The sequence below is a fragment of the Miniopterus schreibersii genome (genome assembly GCF_964146895.1).
Source record: "Miniopterus schreibersii genome assembly, chromosome: 2".
NCBI classification, from domain to species: Eukaryota; Metazoa; Chordata; class Mammalia; order Chiroptera; family Miniopteridae; genus Miniopterus; species Miniopterus schreibersii.
In genome coordinates this window covers 181,661,924-181,682,317 of record NC_138102.1, presented here as the reverse complement: position 1 = coordinate 181,682,317, position 20,394 = coordinate 181,661,924, and the positions used below count along the sequence as shown (strand labels likewise).

At 56.1% G+C, this 20,394-nt stretch overlaps 1 protein-coding gene across 1 annotated transcript in view; it reads right to left on the bottom strand.

Annotated features, from left to right (window-relative positions):
• The window catches only part of MGAT3 (beta-1,4-mannosyl-glycoprotein 4-beta-N-acetylglucosaminyltransferase), a 30,587-nt gene extending 14,211 nt beyond the window's left edge, over positions 1-16,376 (bottom strand). Inside the window, exon 1 of the mRNA XM_081129177.1 lies at positions 16,204-16,376. The gene's annotated coding sequence lies outside the window, so the exon portion shown is untranslated. The remainder of the gene's footprint in view (positions 1-16,203) is intronic.
• Positions 16,377-20,394: the final 4,018 nt, after the last annotated feature.

The following is a 20,394-nucleotide window of genomic DNA, read 5'->3' as shown; positions in this document are numbered from 1 at the left end:
ACTGGGGCAACTAAGGCACAGGACCTGAATTAACACTTCTCCAAAGAAGACATACAGATGGCCAATAAACATATGAAAAAATGCTCAACGTCACTAATCATCAGAGAGATGCAAATTAAAACCACAATGAGGTATCACTTCACACCTGTCAGAATGGCCACCATCAATGTATCAACAAACAACATGTGCTGGCGAGGGTGTGGAGAAAGGGGAGCCCTGGTACACCGCTGGTGGGAGTGCAGACTGGTGCAGCCACTGTGAAAAACAGCATGCAGTTTCCTCAAAAAATTAAAAATGGAACTTCCACTAGACCCAGCCATCCCACTTCTAGGAAGATATCCCAGAGTCCTGAAACACTAATCAGAAAGAATCTATGCACCCCTATGTTCATAGCAGCGCAGTTTACAATAGCTAAGACCTGGAAACAGCCCAAGTGCCCATCAGTAGACAAGTGGATAAAAAAGCTGTGGGACATTCACACCATGGAATACTACGCAGCTGTGAAAAAGGGTCTCTTACCCTTTGAGACAGCATAGAGGGGCCTGGAGAGTATTATGCCAAGCAAAATAAGCCAGCCAAAAAAGACAAGTACCACATGACCTCACTTATATGTGGAATCTAATGAACAAAATAAACTAAGGAACAAAATAGGTCCAGAGGCATGGATGCATGGAACAGAGTGACAGATCTGAGAGGGGAGGGGCATGAGGGGAAAAGAAGAGGTTACCAAAAAATTTATATGCATATATGCATAACCCATGGCCATAGACAATAGTGTGGGGTGGGGCAGGAGCTGGGTGGAGGGGGAAATGAGGGACATCTATAATATTGTCAACAATAAAGGAACTTTTAATTTATTTTATTGTTGAAGGAACTTATAATTTAGATAAAATGTTAGTTTTAATAGCCACATGCAGCTAGTGGCTACTGAATTGGACAGAAGAGGTTTAGAATGGACTGTGGAGAAAGGAGGCAGGGAGCCCCACCAGGCCCTCGGGAGGAGCGGTGGGACGGTCAGTGGAGGAGACGGTGGGAGGAGCTGAGAGCAGGACGCTCTGGAGTACAGCTGTGGTGCTGGGCGGCAGGAGGCCCCCCAGGGCCTCCTGCCAGGGACAGGCAAGGGTGGGGACAGTGGTAAGCTGTTGCTGAGGTGTTAATTAGACACTGAATGAGGGGGGAGCACCCTGGGGGCCACCTGACATCACGGGCCAGGAAGAGGAGAGAGGACAGGCTGGAGTGGGGAACTGATAGGACCCTGGGTGGGAGGAGAGAGCAGATCAGTCTGGGCTTGGAGCTGGGTGCAACAGGGAGCAAGAGATGGGTGGATGAGGTCCTCATGGACCTCAGTCCAGTGAAGGGACAGAGGACAAATGAGAAAACTGGCCAATAGAGGATACCAGGTGTCAAGAAGGGCCTCCAAGGAGAAGACATTTCAGCCAAGACCCAAGGTCCAGAAGGAGCTACTACAGACAGTGGGGACAGTACCCCAAGCAGTGGGCCGAGGGCAGAGAGGCCTATGTGTTGGGAACCCCCAGTGCCATGCAACAAAGTAGGGGGTCCTGAGTCTGGTGAGGGGCATGCGGGGTGACAAAGATACTCCCCACACCTTAGGGGCTGCTTGGACACAGCCTGGCCTCTCCATCTCAGTAGCCACCCTCCTGGGTCCAAAATCCCAATGCACGTAAACCCTCTAGCTGGGCAGGGCTGGAAGGCAGTGGTCTGGAACATTCCTCCCAGGAGACGGTGCCTCTACCATCACCTTCTTGGCAGCTGGCATTTACTAAGTGCTCCTGGGTGCCAGACGCTGTGTGCACTCGTCTTACTCCATTTATCCGCACAGTGACTGGGCGGTGAGGAGGTGGCACAGGGTGCTGAGGGACCTGCCTGAGACTCAGCCGCAGCAGCAGGACTCACACCCATGCAGCACCGCTGGGGGTCCTCACTCAAGTATTCGGGCACAAGGTCTAGGCCCTCTCACCTCTGCCCTGGTCCCAGCAGCAGCCAGTGGAGAGCTGCACTGGGCAAACCCCTCTGCCAAGGCTCCCCTCTCCACCCAGCCTGAGCTCTGCTCTGTGAGGCTGTGCTACACTGACTTACAACCACGTCTCACTAAGCCCAGGGTTCCCGGAAAGGCGGAGGGCACCCAGAGCTCCTTCCCATCCCCCATGGACTCCAAAGAGAACAAACTACCCTGGTCAGGTCTCCAGTAGCTTGAAGGGATCGAGTGCTCTGGAAAGTCGGGGAAAGCTCTGCGGTGAGGCCTGGACTTCAGGAGGCTCCTGCTCTGCCTTGCAGACCTCTGCCCTGGGCTGTCCCTACCCATCCATACTGCCCTCTTGTCCACACCCTCCTGCTCCATGAGTTTTCCCCAAGCCCTAATGGCTGGAAACTCAGAGGCAGCAAGGAAGGGTCCCACCCTGGCTGCACTCACCACCCCAGGGGTTTCGCTGGTTTCCTGTTTGCCTGACCTGGCCTCCAGCCAGTGGGGCCTGGCTGCATGGCCTGGGGACACCCCAATCCACACCTACAAAGGAGGAGGGCATGACCAAGGCCTACCCTCAAGCCACCCTGGGCAACAAGCTCTAAGGGCTTTAGCTCCTTCTCTAATTGTGCCCTCACATCAGCCACATCCCTATGACAGAATCCCAGTGGCCAGCCTGGCTCGCTCCTGGCTCGCTCCTGGCTCCCCCTGTAAGTGGCAGCGGTAAGTCGGTCCAGATCCTGGGGCTTCCTGCTCCCTACCACTCTACCGTGCCTGGGTCCTGCCTGGTTCCTCCTTGGGCCCCTCCAGGCGCCCCCCTCCCCAGCCTCAGGCACCAGGTCCCGGGCCACAGGTGAGGTAGTGTCCTATCCCAGCTGCTTTGACAAGCTCCACAACCCTGTGCCTGGCCTTTTTGGCTCCAGAGCAGCTATTTCTTACCTAGAGGCTGTCCCCTGCTCCCAGGCCCAACACAGGCAGCAATTAGGTGGCTGGCTACTTGAGGAACTGACCTTGGCCCTTCCTGGCTCCATCTCTTCCCAGCTGAGCCGCCCAACTTCTCTGGGCTTCTCTTCTTGTTTGTACAAAAGGCTAACCAAACAGCAATGTGAGGTGCCCAACCCACTGGAGCTGCTCCTTGACGCTGGGTGCTCAGGAGGTGGAAGCACTCAAGGTTTCAGTCTATAGGTGAGAGCCCGTCAGTGCCCAGTGTTCGTCAGTGCCCAGTGTTCGGCAAACCATGTGCCCATTTCCTTTTGCAGCCTCACCTGCTGTCTCTCCAGGCAGGTCACCCTGGACTGTGCCCTCACTCTCAAGGGGCTACTGGGCATTTTCAGTAGGACACAGATGGAAACAGAGGAGCAAGGTACACGTGGGAGAGGTTGAAGGAAACTCTCTCCACCAGTGGGGCCCAGTGTCTCAAACAAAGTGGGGCGGGGAGACCTGGGTCTGAATCCTGACTCGACCTCAGGGAAATCGAGCTGCACTCCTGCCCGTGGGCCCAGTGCTCAGGAGCCCCATGGGGTGGGCACAGTAGGGATGAGGGGCTCTTAGTGAGTGGAAACAGACTGGGCTGTGTGTGGCTGCTCCCAGATGAGACACTGGGAGGCCAAGGAGACCCTCAAACACAGCTCTTGCACTGCCTGGCTCGATTCTCAAGCCTACCACTGGCAAGGCATTCTTTCTCTGTGTTGGGAATTACCCTCTCCAGGCTCTTCGGAGGGTAAAGACACAAATCTGGCTCAGAAGAGGGTTGGGCAGTGGAGCTGCCCGCATTCAGGCTGTTGGGGGAGGGGGGTGCATTGAGGGCCTTTAAACATGCTGTCCCCTACTCCCCTGTTCCCTACTCCATGCCCCAGTTTGGCCCCTGCCTCCCCTGGGGGGGCTGCCTTCCAACCCAGCCTGCTCAGGACCCCCATCAGCCTGGAGAGATGCTCCCCATAGGCCTCTCTGCCTGCTCCGAGGCAGTGAGTGCTAGAGAGGTGAACAGCCAGTGAATGCATAAGGGACACACTCTCGGGCAGGTCCCACTGCCCTCTGTGCCTCAGTGTCTCCATCTGTTAGATGGGATAACGTCCGCCAAGTAGGGTTGCTGAAGGCCCAGGTGAAAAGGAGAGTTGAGAGAACTCCAGCATAGGGGGACTCCCCAAGGGCACAGGGGCCTGGTCATCTCTGTAGGGAGAGCCTGGCTGGGACCGATGGCGGGGGGGCAGAGGTGGGTGAGGAGTGTCAGGAGAGAGAAGGAAGGAGGAAGAGACGGGCCGGCCAGAGCAGAGCCAAAGCAGCTGGAGGAGCGGGACAAGCCTGTAATAATTAACTGAGCAAAGTATAAAACATTAACAGAGCTTCTGATTGTAGAAAGGAAAAGAACCCAGCTTTTTCCAATTCACAAACAAGGACACGCTGCCAGTCTTTGGGTAAATGTTGACCAAGCCAAGCCCCATGCAGGCTGATCACTCACGTCCTTACAGAGCCCAGGGGCCCCTGTACCTCCCAAAGGCTGGGCCTCCAGACCCGAATAACCCACCCTGCCCTATCCAGGCAAGAGAAGGCAGCAAGCAGACAAGTCCAGGGGCCCAAGGCCAGGACCAGCTCTGTCCCACGTCAGTTTCCACGTCTGTGGGGCTGCAGTCAGGACACCCACACCTCCCAGGCTCAAGGTGAGGAAAAGCAAGGACAGCAAGGCCGGGGCTGGGTGCTTCCTGTCTTGACAAGAGCGAAAACTCTTCTGGGCCAGGGCTATGTGGACGCCCTCAGGCCCAACTTCTCAGGAGGCAGAGGAGATGGGACACTGCAATGGGACAACAGCTCCCTGGAATCAGGACTCAAAGGAAGCTGGATTCAAATCCTGCCCCTGCCCCTCCTCGACCCTCTGTGTGACCAGGTCACTTAGTATCCCCAGGCCTCAGAGCTTCCACCTGCAAATGTGGGACCAACCATCTCAGCCCCTCATGTCAAATGAAGTAACATCCGAAAAGCCTTGACATAGACCAGTCCTCTGAGCTTCTGAGCTGAGGCTCACGTGCCCCTCTCCACAAAGCCTCACCATGGGCTTGGTTGGGGTGCTCGCTGCAACGCCTGTTGGCGCCTCCCTGCAAAATGCTCCCAGCACCTAGCCCCGATCTTCCTCCTCACTGGTCTCCCTCCTGTCTCCCCCCTTTTTAAAATTCTGTCTTGAAGTTCTTAATTTTTGAACAAGCAGCCCAGCACTTTCATTTGGCACTGGGCCCCACAAATTCTGTCATCACCAAGTTCTCATCAGGCCACGTTCCCCCCTGTTCAACACGCCCCTATGTCCCCACTTTCCCTCCTGCCCCGCACACTCAGTATGAAATCCAAACTTCTGTGTCCACAGGCCCTGCCAAGCTGGTCCTTGCCTCTTTGCGGACCTCACCTCCCTTGTCCACTCTCTAGTAATCCCTGCCTTTCTGTCCCTCCCACACCCCAGGTCTCAGGGTCCTCGCACTGGCTGTTCCCTCCACTTACAATGCCCTTCCCTCAGATCTCCACATGTCCGCCACCTCCTCAGAGGCCTTCCTGACCAGCTAGCTAAGGAGGCTATCCCCTGCCTTTCTGTCCCTCCCACACCCCAGGTCTCAGGGTCCTCGCACTGGCTGTTCCCTCCACTTACAATGCCCTTCCCTCAGATCTCCACATGTCCACCACCTCCTCAGAGGCCTTCCTGACCAGCCAGCTAAGGAGGCTATCCCCTCCCCAGGTCATCTGCTCCACAGCACTCCTCACTGTGGAAGCTCTCTGTCTCCCTAACCCACACCCTGCTCACTAGGAACATCAACAACAGAACAGGGTCACTGTGAGCCTTGGATACTGGTCACCACTGCTCCCCACCCCCTGACAAAGTCTGGCCTGGCTGGATACAGCGCTCCATAAACAGCTGCTGAATGATAGCGAAACTCTTAGGAGAACTGATGACAGATTCTGAGTGATAAGTATCATCTGGTTTGGGGGTGCGGGGGCAGCAGGCCTACCCAGTGTGTGCCCACACCTAGCAGGGGTCTTGCCCCTGCTCCAAGGGCCCAGAGAAACCCCCTGCTGAGGTCAGCACTGTCCTGCCCAGGCAGTCCCAGCAGTGCCAGCCCCTCCCTCCAGGCTTGCCTGTCCGGGGACAATACACAAAGGGCCACTTCAGTGCGGAGCCTCAGCTCCATCTCCAATCCAGAAGGCCTGAGGGTAGGGGGAGGGGGGAAAGCATGCCCCACCCCTCCTCTATCTTTGCCCAGCATCAAGCTAAGGCTGGAGAGGCTTCATTCCATGCCCTGCACCCTGGGGTGTGGGGGTGGGGATGCCCCCATGCAAAGCAGAGACAAAGGTTGGTTCCTACATATCTAGGCAGTAGGAGTGGAGTGACTCTCCCATGGGCACCTTCCCCATGTGTACAGGGTGGCAGGTGGTGGATACACCTGTGTACTGAGAGGCCTGAGTGGCAGCCGGGGTAAGGGAGACAGGAGCAGATCCAATGGGATCTGGGCCTGAGCTCTAGTCAGTTTCCATCCTGCCTGGGACCCTCCGCTGCAAATTGTTTGTTGTTCAGCAACCTCAGCTGATAACCTGTGACATAAGCTTGACACCCACGGACACTTGGACAACTCTGGGAATTTCCAGCATTCCTCATTTGGGGCCCCATCTGTGATGTGACCAGCCACCCAGCCGCCCATGCCAGGAGCCCCCTCTCGCTGACCCCGCACACCTATCACTGAGCCCTGTCTATTCTATAGCCTATATTTCTCAAATCCCACCCCTCTCCCAGTGCCACTGCCCACCAGCACTCACCAGGACAGCAGCAGCGGCCTCCTTGAAGGGCTCCCAGCCTAGTCCCCTAGAGCCGGATAAAAACCACATCTGACGCAGCTCCTCCCACCTTGGAACACAGCCTTCAGGATAAAGTTCAAATCCTCCAGGAGGCTTGAAGTTGGTGTATAAGATATGCCCATGTTCCCATACCTGTTTCAGGGGGGGTCAGATGAACTGCACTTCCTCCAGGGCTCCATGACCTAGGCTTTAGAAAGGCCTAGGCCTGCACCCCCAGGGTCCCTCACCCCACACAGAGGCTGTGCTGCCCAAGACTCCTGGGTTGCCCCAGCCTGTCACAAAATAGGTGTCAACCTCAGTTTGTTGAATGAATAAATGACCCCCACACACCTGTAGATTTCAGTAAATGCTGCTGGGCTCTCAGGCCTGGTCTGGGGTTTGGAAACGTAGCCTCAGGTCTTAGTCGTGCATGCAGTGCAACCAGGGCTCACACCCTACAATGAACTGGCTCATGTCCATGAATTCCCAGGGTCCCTTCCAGGGTGGGGGTGGGGGGTGGGGGGGTGGAAAGGAGAGACAGGAAATGACTGGCCTTCAGAGTCCTCTGAGCAACCTGATGGCGGCCGGCCGGGAGCATGTACAGGAAGAAAGGGGGTGGAAAATGAAGCAACAGCTCCTAGTGGGTTAGGATCCTCCCACAGCAGCTCATGGCTGTGTGCCTGGCACACAGTAGGTGCTCAACAAGTCACTGCTGAGTGCGGGAATGAGCTTGAATTCTGGCTCTGCCGTCCCAGCTCTGGGACCCCAAGTGAGAACTTGACCCTCTCCCAGTCTCTTTGCTGAGACATAAAAGGGGAGGTAAGACCCATCTACAGGGATTTGGGGAGATGATGAGGCTGCACCTGGCCCAGAGCCTGCAGCTCCTGGATCTGGGAACCTGAGTGCCACAATTAACCTCCTGCTGGGAGCGGTCTGGATGGGGCAGGTGCACAGCTGGTTGGCTCTGCTGCTCTGGGCACCTGGCGAGCCTCCACAGAGCTGGAACAATAGCCCCATTCTCTTCCTCCCATTACTCTCTGTCCATCCGTCTGTGAGGACAGCAGCAGCCCCCTTGGGTAAGGACCTATCTCCACTGGGGACACTCAGTAAGCCCTCCCCACATGGCAGGAAACACCATACGCAGGGCTGCAGGAGCTGGACCCCTGCTCCTTAATATCATGGGAACCACCAATCTGCTCTGGTTACGTGACATGCTTCCTCCTTCCCACCTGCCACATCCAGTGCCCCAAACAGGCCCCAAGCGCTCATTGTCCCACCCACAAAACCATCCCCACAAGGTGAGATCATTCCAGGAGTCAGGTGGCCAGGGTCTCAGTCTCAGCAATGCCACTAACCTCCTGGGAGGGCCTGGGCACCAAGAGCATTGCCCCCTTCCCAGGGCTGTGCTCCATCTCAGCTCATCCTCATAGCTCCACATCACAGACAAGGAAGCTGAGGCTTGGAGAGAGGACATGACTTGCAAGATCAGGCACCAGTAGGCTGAAGGGAGGGCTCTCACCACGGCCTGGCTCAGCAGAGACCATGAGAGTGCCTATTGCTCACCAAGGCTCAAGAAAATCCCCCCAGACCACTAGCAGACATCAATGTTCCATGTTCCAGAAGGCCCCCAGTCGAGGTTTGCTGCTCCCGAACCCCCTTAAGTTCCGTATTCCAGCTTCTCTGGTCTGAATCAAGGGGTTCTACTTTCTATGCATTGTGTTCTGGTGTCTGGTCCCCAGGTTCTCCTCTCATAGAAAGTTCTACAGCCTGGAGTCCCCAGCCTGCCCCTGGGTTCCATATTGTGTTCTCCAGCCAACAGGCTTCCTCTCCAGGGCACTGCATTCTCCTCCCAGCCCCCTGCCACAGGGCTCACAGCCACCGCTCCATCAGCCTTCAGGGGCGTTCTCGAGCAGCAAGGAGGGCTGGCCCAGGGTTCCCAGGGGCTGGCAGAGCACACAAAATGCTCTTCCCCACCCTTCTCCCCTGTGTCTCCAGGATGCCGTTCTGACTACCCCCACCTCACCAGTCTGCCCTGCAATGGCCTCACGAGATGGGCACTTCCCAAGGGCAGAGAGTACATACTTCAGGGTCAGGGCCTGGAACCTCCTTGATGGGCACTTGATTAACACTTGCTGAATGAATTAAGCAGGAATGCCCAAGGTACTAGCAAGATTGCAAGTGGACACAGCCTGAGGGACACACATTCACATGTGACCGAGATGCTCGGCTGTGTGCGTGTACAGGTGATATGCACAAAACGCACGCAGGAAAACAGACACAGTACACCCTGAAGAGGGCAGACCTGTGCTCCTGGCACCTAGCTCAGCCTCTGGCACAAAGTAGGTACTCAGTGAACAATTGATGGATGAATGAATGAATGAGTGCTCTGTACCAGGTAGAGTCAGGGGCCATGGGTGAGACAGAGATTGAGTCCCCACCCAGGAGCAGGGCTCAGCTGTGATGACGAACACCTTTACCACAAGGGAGAACTTGACCATGTTGTAGGAGGGTCACTGGAAAGTCGCTTCAAGGCACAGTCAGTAAGGGAGGCAGTCAACAGAGATGCCACCCACTGGGCATGGGGGATGAGGGAGGTGAGGTCAACAGCCCTGGGGCCACTGCTGGCTGGGAGGGGCAGAAACGGCTTCCCTGGGGGATGGCAGCACCAGGTAGAGTGGGCTGGCTTTCCAGATAGAGGGCCCAGCACAGCAAAGGCCGGAGGTGGGCAAATGAAGACTGTGTGCAGAGAACAGCAATGGTACCAAGGCTGGAACATGGGTGCATAGGGCAAGAGGAGCGAAGGCCAGATCGGTGCCATAAGAAGGAGGTCACAGGTTTGGACTAAATTCGAGCAGAACTGCATCCCAGTAGCCCCAGGGCTGGACACTCACTGACCTAATTTCTGGGAATGAGAGACATTAAATTGGCACACAAGCTGTTTGCCACAGGTGCCCCTGTCCTGGGGGATGTGCCGGGGGCGAGACAACTCCAACTGGTGAGACCCCACAGCCTGTGCCTCTGAGGCCCAGCACAACTGGTGACCCCCGAATCGGACAAATGGTGAGCTGGCTGTTCTTAGGGCACCTTTTCTTACCTCTCTCCTTTAGAATATAACTTTACCCTCCTGGTTATAAAAGCTTATCATACATTCTAGAAAATCTGAAAGCCACAGTGGAAGAAAGATAATATCACATGCTATCCTGCCACCTCTCAGGCTAACATTTTGGCCTAAGTGCTCTCCTTGTTGCCCATCTCCAGCTACCATTATTCACCAGCCACGATTCACACAGGCAGCAAAAGGAGGGCAGCTACTAGGGATTTATCCAGAGCATTAAGCAAGTTGGGGGGGGGGGGATCCACGGCCATCAGGGACCTATTTCCCAGAAGAGGCAGCAGCAGCAGGTGTTCCTGGCAAAAGGCAACAGGGGTGGCAGGAGGGGGGTCATCTTAGTGTGTGCAGAACTAGGGGTTTGGGGTAGCAGGGAGCAGAGGCCCAGAACACAGGCGCGGCTGAGTCACAGGGATCTGGATCCCAGGGGATAAGCGGTCTCATAAGGCAGCCTGGACTCCATGGATCCAGGCAGTGGTTTTTGGAGTCCACAGGCCTCTAAATCCCCAGGGCACCATTTTAAAAGCTGGGTTCCCCCCTTCCCTCCCATGTTGGGATTCTAACTCAGCAGGATGGGTGGGGCCTGGAAAATACTTTCCCCGAGCCACCTTCCCAGGTGAGGCTGAGCAAGCCTTCCAGAGGCAGGGACCCAGGACTTTGGGGAGATTGGAGTGATACCAGGGCTTGGAGGAGGGTGACCCAGAGGCCAGAACACAGGTGAGGCAGCTGTTCTGGGTATCCAAGTCTCAGAGAATGCTCCCCTCTGGGTGACCTAGGGGACCTAGCTAAGCAACCTGTCTGGGGTCCTACAGGCTGGTGACAATCCCAGACCTACCACTTCCCAGCCTGAGCCCTGGGTCCCAGACCCCTCAAATTGCTTAATAGGGATAAACAATAGTATCTACCTCTTGGGCAATTAGGATACCTCCATGGGATAATGAAGACAAAGTGCTTGGTCCAGCACCTAGCACATAGTAAGTGCTCAATTAATAGCAACAAATTATCATGACTGGAATGTCGAGGTAGGGAGAAAAGCCTGCAAAGTCATCCATCATGGGTCTCTCAACCAGAATCCGGGAGCCTGCCTCTGCCTCCACCTCCACCTCCCCACACCCCCATTGCTCAGACTCCAGTCTGTGCTGCTCCCTCTGGGACAGTCCGGGAGGCCTGCCCAAAAGGGCAGCTGGAGTGTCAGCACAGCTCCAGCATCCAGTCCTAGACCTCAGCCTGTCCACCCACCCAGGGATTCCCACTCCAGGAACCAAAGTCTTGAGCCAAATAAGCTCTATATCCCTAAAATAACAAAGTAATTAGATGTGTAAATGGTTCCTATTGTTCCAATTTTATTTTTAGGGAAAAGATCAAAATAAGTGAGGAATTTCCATTTCAGGCACTCTGTGAGCCTCCTGGATTACGGGCAAGGCCTTGGGCCCCCTGTGGGCCCTATTCTAGACCACAGGAGGGTGCATTACTACCCTTCCACGAGGCCTGCTTCCAGCTGGTGGGAGCTCTCAGCCCTCCTGAAGCCTCACTTTCCCTCTCTGGGAGATGGGGACAAGCAGGGTCCCTGCGACCATCCCACCATAGCCTGAGGCTGTCCTCTGGAAGGTCAGTCTCCTCCAGCAGGGATGGAGAAAGAAGAGAAGTGAACAGAAGAGCAGGGCTGCTCCCCTGGGCTGCGCATTGTTCATACTCATTCATTCACCCCCCTGAGCTCCTGCAGGTCTGTGGGAACCGTGTGACAACAAGCAAGCTAAAGAAATGGGGGTGGTGCTCGGTGGGCCCACAGCAAGGAGACCAGGGCTCGGACAGGCTTCCCTACACGAGTGATGCTCAAGTTAAGATGTAAAGGATGGGTCAGTGCTAATAAGACACTGTGCCTCAACCTACTCATCTGCAAAGAGGGTTATCATGGTATTGTCACAGGTTGCTGTAGAGATGCAAAAAATGTTTGCTATTAATGCTTTTATGGATAGGCACATGAGAGGGGCTGTAAGGCCGGGGATGACAGCAGAAGGGAAAGAAGAGTCTGTGTGGTTTGGGGTGGGTGGCTGGCATCATGGAGGAAGCCTTTAATGGGTGAGAGTTTCAGGGGACAGAGGAGAGGGTGAGTGTGTTACCAGAAAGGGGACCTGGCCCTGAGAGGCCCGCCTAGGTGGGTTCTTGACTTCATGCAGGAAAGTTTTTACAACCCAGGTGCAGGTGATTTTGAGGGTACGTTTATTAAAGCTGGGGACAGTGAAACAAGGAAGGCCTAGCATAGAAGCAGTAACAGGAGAGACCTAGGTGGGGCTCACTTGGAAATCAGAGAAAAGGGGGCCTTGGAGACAGGTTCAGTGGGTTAGCCCGGGACAAGCTGCTGCTGCCCATTGCTCCCCTGGTTGCAAAGCTCATGAGGACCCTTAGAGTTTAGGAGAGGTGTGTCTGTGGGAGGAAGAAGAAGGGGGAAGGGAGGGGCATGGGCTTGTTCCCAGGAGGGAGGGAGAGCGTGCCCTAGGTCCTTTGGATCCTTTGTTTTAAGGTTTTTATCTCTCTCTTTTTTTCAAAAAAGAATAGTTTATTGATTTTTAGAGCGAGAGAAAGGGAAAGGGATATATAGAGAGGAACATCAATGTGAGAGCACAACATGTTGCCTCATGCACACCTCCTACTGGGGATCAAGCCCACAACCTGGGCATGTGCCCTGAGCTGAATCCAACTGTGTCAACCTCCTGGTGTGTGGAAAACGCTCAACCAACTGAGCCACACCAGCCAGGGATTTTATCTTGCAGGCGGGAACCTTAGGGGAGGTCTAAGGGTAGGGTTTCAAACTAACATTCATCAGTTTTCCGAGTGTCCTTGATAGGTCATGGTCTCTACTGATTGGTCAGCGCCAGGGCAAGGGGTCATTAGTCACTGAAGTTGGTCCTGGCATCTCCTACCTGGTTTTACTACTTTTCTGGGCCTGGAGCTGAAATACAACTGAGGCTTAGATGCTATCTGTAGGGAGGTGACCTTCTGTATCGGGCTGTAAATTGCTCGGCTAGTTTGCTCAGTCATCTGTCTCAGTTTCCCCATTCCACTTGCCAAGGAAATTTCCTTGCTTCTTACTATCCTGCCTCAGGTGGAAGAGACACTCAGGCAGAGGGAACAGCAAAAGCAAAGGAGTAGAATTTGAGGCTTCAGATCCCTTTGGAACACATCTCAGAGTTCTATTAAGCTAAAGCTTGGGGTCCAGGAAGGCCATTCTATGCAAGCCCCAAGGCCAGGCCAAACTCAAGGGGAGCTCCTGGGAGAAGGGGCTAAAGCAAAAGTGAGGCAGGGTTAGAGGTGTGGAGCCCCAGAAAAGGAAGACACCAGCCCTCCATTTCCTCTGCTCAGTCCTACTTTGGGTACTTATTCAGGGTGGTCTCTGGCTCTACCCTCATCCTGTCTAATGCCCACCCTTGCATGCCCCTCTCTGTTACAGTATGGCCTGGCAGCTCCCCAAGTCCATCTGACCAATAGTCCCTGAGGCCTTTCCTTCTTGTTCAACCATCATTTATTAAGCACCTACTAAATGCCTGGGTGCTGAAGCTGGTGTGTACCTGATCCCATTAGGAGATCGTTAAGCTGTTGGCAGCTCAAAAGAGGCCCTGCTGGGAAGATTTACACCACGGAAATGGGCCAACACTGCTCATCAGAGAGCCAGTTGCCAGCATACCACTGCCCCCTGCCCAAGCAATGGACACAGAAAGACAGGCACCTGCCTATGGGGACTCACAGACGGAAGAAGACCACAGGGATGTGAATAGCACATGCATCAGAGTAGGCTGTGTAGTCTCTGAGGAGGTAGGGGTGGGAATAGGGAGATTCATTCTAGAAGGAGGGTAGTGAACACCCACTGGAAACTAAACCAAGCTGTTCAAATAGCAATAGTGTGCACTGTCTCCACTTTACAAACAAGGAAACTGAGAACACAGAGAGGCAGGGTTATTAGTCAGCAGTCACATAGTAAGAAGTGGTAGGGCTAGGATTTGAACCTGGGCCACTGGATCTGGAATCCTTGCTTTTTAACTTCTGCATTTGACTGCCCCATGGCGAAGCTACTGCAACTCTTCTCTGCCCCTCAGCAGACAGCACAGGGCTGGGAAGACTATGGGTGCGCAGTGATGTCTGCTGCCCAACTGGATTCTAATCTGAGGGCACGGCCTGCATCCTCTCCACCTGGCTACCTGGCACAGTGCCCCTCACAGGAGGACATCGTGTTTGTTGACCTGAATGTCTGAAGAAACTTCTGGAAAGGAGCCCTGGTCCCCATGTGGTGGACTAGAGCTGGATGGGAGGGGGGTGCACCGTGCAGTATGGGGAACAAAGAGGCTTTGGCCTTGGAGAGCACAGTAGGATCCCTTGAATGCCATGGCTGGGGGCCAGAAGGTGGTGGGGGCCCAGAGGGGCAAGAAGAGGCTGTCTGTGAGGACCACCCTGCCCCCAGCCACTCCTCACTGCTTCTCTCCTCTCCTCCTAGAAGGAGGACATGAACACTCAGTTCCCCCTGCCTTTGGTTCCCTCCCAGTCACATCCAGCCCTCACATGATCCTCACCACCACCCAGTGAAGTGAGCCTGGCCTGCCAGCTGGCATCGATGTCCCCGTTTTACAGGTAAAAATACCAACGCAGCAGCCAGTCTTTTCCCAAGTACTTCTCATACAGTGCATCATCTCATGCAGGCCTCTCCACAACAGTGTGGAAGGTTCTCCCCATTTGACAGATGTGGAAAATGAGACTCAGAAAGCTGACTGCTTGAGGCGGTCCAGCTACCACAGAAAAGGGATCACCAGTGCAGGTCAAGCAGCCCTGACCACATCAGGGGCACTGGGCAGACCCTCAGAAAGGGGGTGGCTGAGGCAGCCAACATCACTCCTGGCCCTGTCAGGACAGAGTGCCATCTCCCAGGTGTGACCCACCACCTACTGGCCATCTGGCCCTCCTTCCCTTCAGCCTTGGCTCATTTTGGCCACTTGCAGTGCTTGACCATCCCCCACCTCCACCTCTCAACACATACCAGGCACTCAAATCTCTAAGCTTTTGCTCATGCCATTCCCCACACCAGAATGCCCTTCCCACGTTCTCTAGCTCTCTAACGAGTGAGCAAACTCTTCCAGCTTCCTGCTAGCATCTCTTCCAGCAAGTTCACTCTCCCCCTTGGGGTGGCAGCCCCTCTTTCAAACTTTCCCAGGACCCAGTGCCTCTGTCCCCAGCACTGGGAAGCATTAATGACTCCACAGAATTGCCGGCTCCTGGGGGGGGGGGGGGGGCGGTGTTGTCTTGCTCTTCCCTCCATCCTCGCGCTTGGCCCCAAGCCCAGATCTTTAGTAACTGCCCCGGGAGGCGACACACCAGAGCCCATAACTCCCCCATCAAGGCAGATCCTGACTGTGTCCCAGGAGTGAAAAAGAGTGCTGTGGGGATGTGGAGTGCCAGTTCTGGGGGACCATGGAGGGACCTCACTGAGGCCGTGTTCCTGCCCACACCCCTTCTGGGGCATCTTTCAGAGCCAGGAGAGTCACCCGACCTCAGGCCACCAAGGCTGGCTGAGACCCATCTCAGCTTCTCCTGGCACCCCAGCTCAGGCACTCCCCCCAACCCCCATACACCCAGACTCGCTCCCCTCCCCACCCCAGGTTCCAGAACTCACTGTTTGCAGATATTTATAGCGCCCTCCCCCAGCCAGGTTCCTTCCCCCGCCCTGGGCAGTGCAGTGGGAGAAGCCGGAGCCTCCCCGCAACGGTTGGGGTTTTCTCCCCACTCCCCTCTGCTCGGTCCCCAACGGCAGCCACAGTCCCGCCCCCGCCCAGCACCGCGACTGCGCCTGGGCCTCCACCTCCGCCGCAGCCCCGGGTCGGAGGGCTGGGGGGTGGGGAGCGCGGGCGCTCGGGCCTCCCACTCCCTGCCCCGCCCCGCGCCGGAGGTTTGTGGGGGTCGCAGGGCACAAAGCACGGCTCTAGCCCGGAGCCTCGGGGACGCCCCCCGCCGGGGCCGGGGGAGGAGGGGTCGGAGGGATGAGGCTCTGCCCTCGGGGGCCAGGGAAGCTCCACCGAGCAGCCGGTTGGGGGAGGGGGCGCCTGAGCCCCCGCATCTCGCCCCCATCTCGGTCCCCCGCCCGGTCCTCCAGCCTAAGGCTCCCGCCCCGGCCCCCAGAGGTCACGCTCGGGGAGGGGGCGGCGGGAGCCGCGACCGGGGGGGCGCGGCGCGAGCGCCGAGGAGGCAGCGGAGATGGAGGCGAAGGGCCGGGGGCGCAGAATGAGGGGGCTGCGGCGCGGGGCCCCGGGCGCCAGGGTCAACTCACCCATCGCCCGCTGGGTCTCAGCAGCGGCGGCAGCAGCGGCGGCGGCGGCTCCGCGGCCCCCGGGGCCCCCGGCGGGGAGATGCTGGCATCCGCCGCAGCCTCTCGCCCCATCCCGGGCTCCGGCGGCTGCGGCTGCGGCGGGCGCCCGGCATCGCAGGCGGCGCGGCCCCGGCCCGGCCCCGGTCCCCGCCCCTTGCCCCCACCTCCACCCCGTCTCGCGGGCCCGGCGCGGCCGCCTGGCTGCACCCCGGGACCGCGGCGGGGCCCCGGCGAGCGGGCGGCGCGGGGGAGGGCGCAGCGGGAGGCTGCTGGGGGCGCGGAGGCGAGGCCCGAGCGCGGCGCGCGGAGGTGCCCGCTCCCGCCCGGCTCCGGCGGCCGCGGCCCCCGCCCCGCCCCCACGGCGCCCCCTCCCCTCCGCCGCCAGCCGGGCGGTGAGCCGCGCGGGGCCGGGGCGTCTCGGGCCGGAGTCTCCCGCAGCCGCAGCTCCGCGCCTCCCGCGTGTGCGATCAAACGAGGGTGCGAGTGTGTGTGAGCCCCTGCCCGCGACCGTGCGTGCGCCGGCCCGCCGCCGCGCGTCCCGTGGGCTGCTGTGTGTGCGACGGGAGGCGGGGCGGGTCAGGGAGTGTGCGCATCTGGCGTGTGCCCCGGTGTGCGTGCCCGGGTCTGTGTGTGCGTGGATTTGTGCGTCTGTGTTTGGCAGTCTGCGTGGGTCAGTGTGACCTACAGTGTGTCCCCGGGACTGTTCCGGTGTGCGTGGCTGTGCACAGCTGCCTGTGCGTGGACCGCGACCGTGGGCGCACAGCAGGGACCGTGTGCAGAGAGGCCTCTCGGTGCTGTGTGGTGTGCGTGCCTGGCCCCGGGAGGCTGTGACGAGGCGGACGCTCATTTGTGATGTTGTGCAAAGGCCTGGACTCACACTCTGTTGCGTGCATAGCGCCAGCCTGCTATCCTGTCCGCACAGGTCTGTGTGTCCTTGGGGGTGGCTGCGGTACACTCGCCTGTGGTCCAGCGGCCCCAGCCTGGCAGGCTCCTTCCGACCCCCTCCGTCCAAGCGTAAGCCCGACGGCGCTGTGTGCTTGCCCGCTCCCCGGCCTCCGGGACTCCCCGGCCTCGCGGGGCTCCCCGGCCTCGCGGGGTTCCCAGGCCTCGCGGGGTCCCCGGCCTCGCGGGGTTCCCAGGCCTCGCGGGGCTCCCAGGAGCAGGTCTTCCCACCCTGCTCCCCGCAGCCGTGAGTGGGAAGCCCGCCTGCCCTGCTCACCACTGAGCCTCGTCTCCGGCTCTTCTAGCGCCCACCATTTCACACTCTGGCCCATCATGCTCTTGCCGGGGACTCCAAGGCGGCCTCGGCCAGCTTGCCGTCCTTCCCGCGGTTCCTTCCATTCTGGACGCTCCATCCAGCGGTGACCCGATCAAGTGTGCAAGTCACTCTAGGTATGCATCGGACACGACTGCGGGCCATGAGCGATGGTGCGTGGGGCAGGGCAGGGAAACACCTCAAGGCTAGGTCTTTGGAGCTGGGACTGGTCTCCCTGCTCCAAGTGCCCACTGCCTACCTTCACCCATCCTTACCAAGCAGCCAGTGACCCTTCTGCCACATTCCTCTGAACAGGTCATTCTCCCTGAACCCTGGATGGCTCCCACTTCCTTAATTAATCTCTGTGCCTGGGCAGGGCAGAAAGAGGCCCTGGTGACCTGGTCCTGTCCCCTTCTCCAGCCTCACTCACTGCTCTCCTCTTCCTAGAGGCTCCCTCTAAGCCAAGGGTGGGCAAACCATTGTCTGTAAGGGCCAGACGGTAAATATTTTAGGCTTTGCTGCCCATAGGGTCTCTGTCAATTAACTCAACTCTGCCACTGTAACATAAAATCAAGACAGTAGCCCGGCCGGGCGTGGTTCAGTGGTTGAGCGTCAACCTAGGATCCAGGCGATCAGGATTCGATTCCCAGTCAGGGCACATGCCCGGGTTGCAGGCTCGATCCCCAGTCGGGGGCATACAGGAGGCAGCCAATCAATGACTCTCATCACTGATGTTTCTATCTCTCTCCCTCTCCTTTCCTCTCTCTGAAATCAATAAAGATATACATAAAAAAAAAAAAAGACAATATGTAAAGAAATGATCATGATTGTGTTCCAATAAAACTTTATTTATGGACACTAAAATGTGAATTTCATATAACTTTAACATGTCACAAAACATTATTCTTTTGCTTTTCCCCAACCATTCCAAACTGGCACTGCTCTAAGCACATGACTGCACTCTTGGTACCATCCCTACGACTCACCTGCTTCAGGTACTCAGACACTCCCGAAGTCCCATCCATTCTACCCTGAATATGTCAGCCTCTTCTCCCCCCCCCCCCCACTCCTCTAGCTGATTCTGCCCTCTTTCCACCTCCCACGGAACCCTCACTACTGCTTATGCATTCTCTCCTCCAATTCTCCATGATTTGCCTGGGCACTCCTGCCATCTGGAAAGGGCCAGCTCAGAAACCCTTTTCCTTGCCCCTGACTTCTCCAGGAGACTCTGCTTTCCCTCCCCCAGCCTCCTGTAGCAGCCTAGGCATCCCTGGGACTATGAGAGAAGCACTGTGTCAGGCCTGGCTCCCCCAGTGGATTTGTTCTGGGCATCTCGGAAACCTTGAAGGGGCTCACAATGAGCCTCCCCAAAATGTGCCACTTTGGCATGTGGATGACTTTGGGCATTCAAGATCCAGCAGGCTCAAGAAAAATATTTACCTTTCCCTTAATTACATAAAAATACATAGATGGGGGCCTGGCCTAGAAAGAGAGATGACTTTTTATTTGAATGATCTTTCTGTGTGACAGGACAAATATCTAAATCTCAAACATATCTCTTCTCACCCTGTGAATTAGCCTTCTCCCCTTGGAAGCCCCAGGCTTCTGTTCCATTCCTTAGCTCAGAATGGCATATAAACCTCAATTGCCCAACTCCTCCTCGGGTCTCATATTCTTATGGGGCCCCAGTATGTATGTAATTTTGTTTTTCTCCCTTGAATCTGTCTTATGTTAATTTGACCAGCAAGAGAATCTAGAAGAGTAGAATGAAATGGTTTCCTCCTTTACACCCCCAAGCACTAAGCTGGGCTTAAATGATCATATCCCTTAATTTTCACAGCTCCCAGCAAAGTAGAGTAGGTGAAGTGACATGCCCAAGGTAGCAAGACTGGGGAGCCCTGGAACTGGACTCGACCCCAGGTTTGTGGGGCTTTCTCTACTTCACTCCTTGCCAGGATGTGAGGGCAGTCGGTAGCATTGGTCTGTCACCCAGTGTGTGCTCTTTCTGCCCATGATGAGCTCTGCTCCCCCCAAAACTATGAGCCCTGCAGGTCTGGATCAAGCCTGAGCCACAAACACGCCTTTTTGCCCTTTGAAAATAGTTAATTGATTTGGGTGAATAGATAATAGTCATGCAGTACAAATTTGAAAATTATTGAAGGGCGTCCAGTAAGATTAGAAAGAAGCATCCTGGCCCCCACCCTGGCTTTTTATCCTTTGAAAATATGCCCTTTTGTCCTTTGAAAATAGTTAATTGATTTGGGACAATAGTTAATAGCCATACATAGCACAAATGTGAAAATTATTGAAGGGTGTCCAGTAAGACCAGAAAGTAAGAAAGAAGCATCCTGGGCCCCTCCCTGGCTTTTTGTCCTTTGAAAATAGTTCATTGATTTGGGACAATAGTTAATAGCTACACATAGTGCAAATGTGAAAATTATTGAAGAGTGTCGAGTAAGACCAGAAAGTAAGAATGTGAACGTCCCAGCCATAGCCACAGCCACCCAGTTTCCCTCTAAGTAAGAATTTCACCTTTGTGATGTTTTTGGATGCAGTCTGTTTGATGTGAAACCATTTTATTGTGACCTAAAAACCAATCCTCTACACTTATAGCTTGACTCCTTTTTTTTTTTTTTTAATAAAGTACATAACAGACATCCTCACCTGTCCTGGAACCCCCAGGCCCTGCCCATGGGGCAGAGTGGGAGGTAAGGACTCGTGGGGAGGGTCCTACTGCACAGTGGTCACTGGTTTCAATCTAGGGTTTTGTACAAGTTGCTTAATTCTCAGTTTCTTTGTCTGTGAAATGGGAATAAAGAGGTTCCCTCATCAGGCTGCTCAGAGGGTGAAATGGACCCTATATAAGAGGTGCCCTCCCTGGGGCCTGTCCTCCAGTC